Source organism: Triticum aestivum, chromosome 1A, assembly GCF_018294505.1.
Source record: "Triticum aestivum cultivar Chinese Spring chromosome 1A, IWGSC CS RefSeq v2.1, whole genome shotgun sequence".
Taxonomy (NCBI): Eukaryota; Viridiplantae; Streptophyta; class Magnoliopsida; order Poales; family Poaceae; genus Triticum; species Triticum aestivum.
The window spans coordinates 499,101,761-499,112,062 of NC_057794.1; positions in this window are offsets into that span (position 1 = coordinate 499,101,761).

Below are 10,302 nucleotides of genomic sequence, written 5' to 3' on the forward strand. Positions count from 1 at the left end.
GTTATTGCTCGGAGACATGTCTCGGTCATGTCTACATAGTTCTCGAACCCGTAGGGTCCGCACGCTTAAGCTTCGGTGACGATCGGTATTACGAGTTTATGTGTTTTGATGCACCGAAGGTAGTTCGGACTCCCAGATTTGATAACGGACATGAAGAGGAGTCTCGAAATGGTCAAGACGTAAAGATCGATATATTGGAAGCCTATGTTTGGACATCGTAATGGTTCTGGGTGAAATCGAGAGTATACCGGAGTACCGAGAGGTTACCGGAACCCCCCGGGAGGTATATGGGCCTTATTGGGCCTTAGTGGAAGAGAGGGGAAAGAAGAAAAGGAGCCCCCCCCCAAGCCCAATCTGAATTGAGAGGGGGGTCGCCCCCCCCCCCTTCCTTCCTTCTTCCCTCTCCTTCCTTCTCTTCTAAATCCAACAAGGCAAGGGGGAAATCCTACTCCAGGTGGGAGTAGGACTCCCCTTGGAGCGCGCCTAGGAGGCCGGCCCCCTCCCCCTCCTCCACTCCTTTATATACGGGGGAGGGGGCACCCCATAGACACACAAGTTGATCATTGATCTTTAGCCATGTGCGGTGCCCCCCTCCACCATAATCCACCTCGGTAATATCGTAGCGGTGCTTAGGCGAAGCCCTGTTCCAGTAACAACATCATCACCGTCATCACGCCGTCGTGCTGACGAAGCTCTCCCTCGAAGTTGTACTAGATCGTGAGTTCGCGGGACGTCACCGAGCTGAACGTGTGTAGATCGCGGAGGTGTCGTATCTTCGGTACTAGATCGGTTGATCGTGAAGACGTACGACTACATCAACTTCGTTGTCATAATGCTTCCGCTTACGGTCTACGAGGGTACATAGACGATACACTCCCCTCTTGTTGCCATGCATCACCATGATCTTGCGTGTGCGTAGGAAATTTTGAAATTACTGCGTTCCCCAACAGTGGCATCCGAATCAGGTTTATGCGTAGATGTTATATGCACGACTAGAACACAAAAGAGTTGTGGGCATGGGTATATACATATTGCTTGCCGTCACTAGTTGATTCTTGATTCAGCGGCATTGTTGGATGAAGCGGCCCAGACCGACATTACGCGTACGCTTATGCGCGACTGGTTCTACCGACGTGCTTCGCACACAGGTGGCTAGTGGGTGTTTGTTTCTCCAGCTTTAGTTGAATCGGATTCAATGAACAGGGTTCTTTCTGAAGATCAAAAATCAATCACTATACCGCGGTGTGGTTTTTGATGCGTAGGTAAGAACGGTTCTTGCTCAGCCTGTAGCAGCTACGTAAAACTTGCAACAACAAAGTAGAGGACGTCTAACTTGTTTTTGCAGGGCATGTTGTGATGTGATATGGTCAATACATGATGCTAAATTTTATTGTATGAGATGATCATGTTTTATAACACGGTTATCGGCAACTGGCAGGAGCCATATGGTTGTCGCTTTATTGTATGAAATTGTCAGGACCCCGACTCAATGCCACATCGATCTAGCATGTAACACCTCATATCACTTTGCGGCCTCACGCACGGTATTCCCACGGGTGTCGCCTTACCTTTGTCCGGGACCGTTTGCGCCTTTTGGCACACGTATATGACAGTGTCGCTAGCATCCATATGATAAGGAGCCCGGGCTGACATGGCTAGTCGTAAACCCAAAGCGGCACAGACTTACAGGGACAGGCATCCATGACCCAGCATCGAACGTGTCGGTCATCAGCGAGTGAATCCAGGCTGTAGCACTGGGCTAGCAGGACTCCGGTGAACCGGGCTGTAGCGGGCTAACAGGACTCCGGTATTCACCGCGTGACATTTCCCCGAAGGGACAGACACAGGAACGAAGAAGGACACATGCCGGCCAGCCTAAGTGTTCCGATGGAAACACTAGGAGACATTTCCCCGTAAGAGAGGCTACTAAAGATAAACAACTAGATGGTCAGATCCCACACATACCAAGCATTTCAATAACATACACACAATATGCTCGATATGTGCAAATACAACATGGCATCACAACATGACTCTATGACTCAAGTAATTTATTCATTAGGCTCCGAGGAGCGAGATATTACAAACATGGTCTCACGACCCAACAATCAGAGCATACAAGTCAAAGCACAAGCGGAAGCTATCATGTCTGGGTACAGACATCTATAAATGAAAAGGCCGAGAAGCCTGACTATCTATCAGATCCTGCCGAGGCACAAGATCGTAGCTGAGGTAACAAGCTAAACGTCGAAGACCACGCGGAACTACTAGTGAGACTGAAGTCTCTCTGTAAAAAATATAAAATAGGCAAACGTGAGTACAAATGTACCCAGCAAGACTTACATCAGAACTATCTACATATGCATCGTTATCAACAAAGGGGATGGTGGGGTTTAACTGCAGCAAGCCAGCTTTGACTCGGTGGCTATCCTGAACTACGACTGCAAGCGACTCTTTTGAGGTGGCGCACACGAGTCCACATATTCACCATATCAATACACCACTATGGATCCGCTCCCGTCTCCCTACGAGAACGCCATCCATAGCACTCACGCTTATCTTGCGTATTTTAGAGTATCCACTTTCACTTGTCTATGAACTGATATAAGCAACCCAGAAGTCCTTTTCCGCGGACACGGCTATTCGAATAGATTAGGTTAACCCTGCAGGGGTGTACTTCTTCACACACGCTCTCACCACTTACCGCCGTTTACACGACATGTACTCGGCAACCTTCAAGCGGAAGCCCAACGTGGGTGTCGGCCACGGCCTGCCTAAACACTCGAGTCTCTAGTCCAGGTTTATCGCCTATTCGGGTTCCATCCATGAGGAGATCCGGCCGGAGTTTCGCTCACAGCCCCAAACGATGTGAACAGGGTTCCCGAGACACCAAACGGGCGCCCGGTACACCGTGCCACGTGCCTACCGTATCACAGCCCACCCCTACGGTCAGCGCTGCGCACGGCCTCCAGCATACTACAAACACCAGAAACTACTTGCAACTCCTGGACAGAGGACAAGGGTGATCAAGAAGCCGAGAGGGTCCATTGGTTTCGGGCCCAATGCGTGGTAGTAGCTGAATCATGGATCACAAACACAGAACTCAGTTCCTGAGGACGGCTGCAATGAGACAACCCACCATGTACTCCTACATGGCCTCTCACCGCTACCTTTACCAAATCGTGTTCACACACTTAGCTCACACATAGCAGGACATGTTCACACACCTCTGATTCATCCCCGATGAATCAGACCTGACTCAACTCTAAGCGATAGCAGGCATGACAAACAAACATGAATGAGTAGGCACATCAGGGCTCAAACAACTCCTACTCATGCTAGTGGGTTTCATCTATTTACTGTGGCAATGACAGGTCATGCAAAGGATAAAGGGGTTCAGCTACCGCAGCAAGTAACAAATATGTCGTTGTTGTCCTAATGCAGTAAAAGAGAGCAGGAGCGAGAGAGTAGGATTGTATCGGAATGAACAAGGGGGTTTTGCTTGCCTGGCACTTCTGAAGATAACATTGAGTCTTCATCAGTGTCAACGATCACATCCTCGGTATCACGTCTATCGAGAGGGGACAAATACCGGCAACACAGAAGGGAACACAATCAATGCAATGCACAATATGATGCATGATCATGACATGGCAAAATGAATGTGTTTTGGGCTAATGCAACTAGCAACAGATTAAATGGGGTTGGTTTGAATACAAGATTCAAATTCAACTCCATATGTGATTATTCAAATGCCATTTAATTGATTTGTGCTAAACAGCAGCTATAAGTTGTTCTAACATGCATGAAAATGGTACAGATGGATTCCTTGAATTTTTCTGATAATTTTTCATATATAAATTATTTAATTTGGAGTTACGGTTAATTTTCTATGATTTTTAGAAGTTTTAGGCATTTTCTGGAATTTCCTGAATATAATTAAATCCAGAAAATACTTTATGACATCAGCAGTGCGTCATGCTTGCATCAGCAAGTCAACAGGGCTGCCCCGGGTCAAACCTGACGTGTGGGGTCCACACGTCAGTGACACAGGGACTAATCCCGCGTTGACCCGGGCTGGTTAGCTTTGACTAAGCCCTGGGGCCCACTTATCAGCGTCAGTAGGTGGGGGGGTTAGTGACTAATTAACTAAGCCACGTCGACTTCGCCGGAGTTCGGCCGGCGACGACCAAAACTGCGGCGGGAGCTCGCCGGACTTGAGCTACAGGCGGCGGCTGGACTCGCGGAGACCACCGGGGCGTAGCCCGTGCTCTTCCGCATCCAACGGAGCAGGAAGGAGCGGACGGGGTGCGCTGTACTCGCCGGAGTCGAGCTCGCGGCGGCGGCCGGAGCTCGGGCAACAGCGGAGATGGCGCTATGGTGCATGGGAGGAGGGGCTGGTGGGCGCTACGGGCTCCTGGGAGTTCTCTGAGCACAGCGGTGTGCTCGGATTCGAGCTGTGGTGGCTCTAGCCACGCCGGCGATGAGGCGCGCGGCGGCGGGCTTCGGGCACGGCAGCGCTAGCGCTAGGGAGCGTGCGGAGCGACGGGAAAAAGGGGCGAACGGCAGAGGAGCTCACCGCGGTTCCGCAGGGTTGGTCAGCGAGCTCGGGGGCGCGCCGGAGTGGCCGAATTCGACGGAGAAGATCCTCGGCGGCCGGCGAGGGGGAAAACGTCGGGGGCGGCGTTCCGGGGCTCTTCTGGTCGCGTGAGACGACGAGGAGGACGAGGGAGGACTTGCGGAGCTCTGGGAGGCGTCGGGAGGCGAGAGGGGGATGGTGGCCGCGGCAAACGGCGTCGGTGGCGACGGCTGTGTTCGGGTTCGGGCGAGAGAGAAAGAGCAGAGGGGCGGGGCCTCGAGGAAGAGTGAGAGGGGTCCGAGGGGGCTGCGTGGCGTCGCGGGAGGGAACCAGGGGAGGAGGAGGCAGCCAGGCAGGGAGGAGGTGGCCGGGGCGCGTGGCCGCGCGCGCCGGGCGCGTGCCCGCGTCCTTCTGGCGAGGGAAGAAGACGACAGGGGGGGTAGCGGTGGCGGGCTGGGCCAGCGGGAGGAGCTGGGCCGGGCAGGTAAGCAGGTAAGTGGCCCAGGTGGCCGTCTCCCTTTTTATTTTTGCTCTGTTTTATTTTTTAATCATTGTTTTCTATTTGTTTCAATCTGTTTTGATTTAGTTCAAACACTAAATCATTTTTGTTTCTTCCAATAATTTTTGCAGGGACTGAAAGTAATATTCTAGAGCCCCTCACAAAATATCAGAATTATTGAAGCATTAAAAATATATATAACATATATTTGCTCCAACTCAAATACAATATATATTAGTTCAAAGATCCAAAATGACATGGAAAAATGTGCATCATCTCTGGTTACTGTTTCCAGCATTTTTCCAAAGATGATGAACATTTTTGAAAGCCACTTGGATTGACTGAAAATATTTTAGGTGAACCTGGTGAATTCTTAAAATGCTAGGGTTTGGACAATCCCCATTTCAACTTTCTGTAAAAGTAAACATGATGCATCACCAAAGGCTAGTACTAGTGCAATGCCAGAAGCTAGGGATGTGACAACTCACCCCCACTAAACAAGAATCTCGTCTCGAGATTCAAGCGTAGGGTAAGGTGAAAGGTAAACGCAACTAGTATAATCTTCACGATCCAGGTTGCACTTCATAGAAACGTTGATTCGATCACCATCTTTGTCTTGTCGTCTTGCTCTGAGAAATCCTGCCAACATGACCTGGAGGGAAAGAGACTCTAGAAGGGTCGATCTTCTCGAAGATCGAACAACTCACGGAATGAGACATAGCAACATCTCTTGAGCTGGGAGACGAAGCACAGATTTGAAGAAATGGAGTGGAACAGATGACGAAGGTTCACTAGGTGGACAATAATTCCACACTTAAGAAGGTGGTAAACGATTGCCAACGTAGCGAAGAGTTGAGTTGCCATGATACCATAACGATACACCTTAGGGAAGGTGACTCGTAGAGATATTTCCTTAAGTGGCAAAAAGAATTACTTTTGATTCAGAGATCATTGAAACTCTTTGAACCAGCCTAAGACAATTCTCGAGCGATCGTTTGGAGGGGGTCGGTAGAATGGCATACTCGGACTTGGATGATGTGGATTACCTTGTTGAAGACAACGTAATGGATGAGTTTGCTTATCACCGGAAGTGGAAGAGACCCATGGTAGAATGGCACATTGGTGGTGCAAGCTGGGAACAAAATGCAAATGCTAGGAATGATTCTGGTAACTGGGGAAGAACCCAACAATAGGGAGTGAATTCACTGTTTGAAGAGGTCATAGCATTCCGAGGAAACTGAGAGTAATCCCAGTTAGAGCCGATGATAACACGTAACGCTTGTGCGTGCTCTCAAGAACTTGAGCATTTCCATATTCATCAAGGTTTTACCAACATCCGTGTCAAGGGTCCGGCAACACAACTTGCTACCATGATGAATGATGATGGAGGATGTAGATGCAAAGAAAGATAACACCTTCTCAGATTTCATCTTAGCGAGGCCAAGGAACAAAATCTGGATGATCGACCGAGAAACATTTAGCACTCCGCTTCTAATGTTCTCCTTGATGTGCTAGTGTAACCCATTCATAGAAATGGTCTGGTATCTAGGACATCAAGTAAAAGGTCGGACTTCGGGAGCAAAAGAATCCATAAGGAACAACTAGGGAGGTAAATCCTACGAAATCCTTATGGGGAGGTGGCCAACTTCCTCAATCAAGATATTATAATAACAGGGCTACCGGATGGGTGTGTTGGCTACGACATCCACCTTACCGGTTATCGAGAGACCAATATTATAATTCTTGGGAAATGTTCCAACCATCATATCTGCCTGAGATTCAGATCTGGTTGGTGTCAGGATATTCCGGACTCATCGAGTCTAGGAAGAAACGGAAGTTTGCAACACAAATCGACGAGATGACGTTGCGAGATTCTCGGGGAATGAACTACGATAGCAAGCTCCAAAACATGAGCTGGTTCTGCTACAAACATGTGAACACGTTGTCCCAGACAAGCATGCCCTCATGGTAGTCTTACAATAAAACACTACCGAGTTCAGGAGGGGGAACCATCAACGAGGGTATCGAAGTCTTGTGCATTACCATGGATTAACACTTAACTCCTTTTCTCGAACAAATCAGTCAGTGGCTTGGGGTGCTACGGAACACATATAGAATGAAGGTTGCAAGTCTCCAGACCACAGAATACTTCGCACGTGTGCATGACTGATTTGGGATGATTCCAAGAAAACAAAACAATCTTCCTCAAATTCATGGCGGCAACTTGCATCATATGCACATGAATTAGGGAAAACCACTACTTTCATTCAAACATATGCTTCATGAACGAAACACGAAGAAATGCTTACACAAGTTTCCAACACTAGGTTGATGTTCAACATGATTCATGGGGGAGACAAAATGCTACTGATGGGCTCAACAGCAACTCATCGGAATTTCCATATCACTGGACTTCCACCATCATGTGAACACGGTGATAGCATTGGTCAGACCAAAGATGTAATGGTGTATGCTCGAGGGATCAACCACGAGTAGGACAACATTACGAGCATCGTTGGTACTGATTTGATTTGACGATAGCCCACACTCAAATCAAGGGATTGATAAGACAATAGGTCCAGCAACTGATCACAGGGACGAATCGATGAAGATATCATCTTCTTCAACACACACTACACAAGAATATCCCTTTGGGACGAACTAAGTCGGGCAAGCTTTTATCTTCCAATTCTCCAGGTTGTTGTATAGCTTAACCAGCTAGCTCAGGGGTATCTAACACCGATTCTTGGAGAGAAGGTGGTTCGCAAGAAACCAACTTGATCACGAGCTCAACATAACAGTCAGGTGACAGCCTGGTGATACTTTCGAGAAGATATTCGGAAAATCACGAACCACCGATATGTTACTAAGCTCGAGAACAATCTCGCTTTTGAGGGCAAGACGATATGATCAAATGAGTGAGGACTTGACAAGATCCTAACTCATCAATCGAAGGGTGCACCGAAATAAGGACTAGGTAGCACGATCAGTCTTAGAGGGATGATTCGAAAACCAACATACTAAGAATGAAATTATTATCCTTTAACTACCAAGCAACAGAGTTGCTAGCAGTATTGATTTCACACATCACAATTCATTTGTCGGTATTCCGGTTGCATCAACACGAGGGCCGAGGAATGAACAGTGATGGCAAGAAGTATCACTGTACCAAGAGTTCATGGGATGGTGTGCAATTCCTATAACAATCCCGATATAAAGATGGTAATACTCCAAGGTAGAACAGAACAAAAGCTGGATTAGCAATTTGATTTGCGGAGCGCAACTTCTTTGACCCAATCCTGGATATGGAAGAGGTACTGGAGTTTGTTTCTCCTAGTCATTCTGCGATAGAATGGCTTGACGGACCACAAGGGTAATAGGCATCCATAAACGAATGCATGCATACCCTTGGACTATCAATTGATAGACGAAGGTCAGTAGACAACTAGAGAGGGACAACTCAAAGGAACATATAATTTTCTGAGTTGTGGATGCATAGATTTGTATGTCGAGCGAGATCAACATTTCTTCCGGATAACCCATGCAGAAAAGTAGAACTGGCAGAGCCATAGCATATAATGGAGAACTCATCAAGAGCACTCTGGTTGTGATCGTTCAGTTCAACGAGGAACTTCTGCCATAAGTAGTTCATGGTATTTGGAAGAAGGATGTACCACGAACCTCGAGGACTATCGCAAAGGTTACTAATATCCTAAAGGAACTAGCAAACCCTATCAACAGGAAGTAAGTAGAGTGAATCTCGGGTCCAAGAACCCAGGAACAGAATACCTATTACTAAGTAGCATCACGGGATGCTTCCGAGAATAAAGGCCAGAATCTTCACACTAGGACACAAATCATGGCTAGACCACTAGATGATCCCCTAAGCACTTAGGGTCATAATAATTATTCCAACATAAAGGTCGAGGCAGTAGAATACCTCAACTCAACAATTAGTGTGATTGAGCTGGCATAAAGGAGCATCGAAACCAGAGGGAAAGGATTTTGCAAATGCATCAGACTATTTAGAAACCTGGAATGACTCGGACAGCATAACGGCTGTAAATGCTCAGAAAAGACTTGAGACATTCACAAAAATGGTGGCATAACCACTCAGAAGCACAATATCAAGGTTTCGAGATCAACAATTAACATACGGAAGATAGTAGGAACTGAACTCAAGCTTAAATCCAACAATTTATAAATCTACGGATTAGTAACACGTGATCCTGATAGAAAGAAGAGAAAGCCTAGTTCCTTAACCCCGTAGGAAAGATAAGATGACTCAGATCAGAAGGGCATGAGGTATAAGGAGTAAAAAGAGCCTTACGTTCCATCCCACAATCAATTCCCTTATATAACTAAAGAATTTCTAGACTCGACTTCGACCAGTTTGGCTTGGTAATCCTACAGGCAGCCTGGCTCTGATACCAACGCTGTCAGGACCCCGACTCAATGCCACATCGATCTAGCATGTAACACCTCATATCACTTTGCGGCCTCACGCACGGTATTCCCACGGGTGTCGCCTTACCTTTGCCCGGGACCGTTTGCGCCTTTTGGCACACGTATATGACAGTGTCGCTAGCATCCATATGATAAGGAGCCCGGGCTGACATGGCTAGTCGTAAACCCAAAGCGGCACAGACTTACAGGGACAGGCATCCATGACCCAGCATCGAACGTGTCGGTCATCAGCGAGTGAATCCAGGCTGTAGCATTGGGCTAGCAGGACTCCGGTGAACCGGGCTGTAGCGGGCTAACAGGACTCCGGTATTCACCGCGTGACATTTCCCCGAAGGGACAGACACAGGAACGAAAAAGGACACATGCCGGCCAGCCTAAGTGTTCCGATGGAAACACTAGGAGACATTTCCCCGTAAGAGAGGCTACTAAAGATAAACAACTAGATGGTCAGATCCCACACATACCAAGCATTTCAATAACATACACACAATATGCTCGATATGTGCAAATACAACATGGCATCACAACATGACTCTATGACTCAAGTAATTTATTCATTAGGCTCCGAGGAGCGAGATATTACAAACATGGGTCTCACGACCCAACAATCAGAGCATACAAGTCAAAGCACAAGCGGAAGCTATCATGTCTGGGTACAGACATCTATAAATGAAAAGGCCGAGAAGCCTGACTATCTATCAGATCCTGCCGAGGCACAAGATCGTAGCTGAGGTAACAAGCTAAACGTCGAAGACCA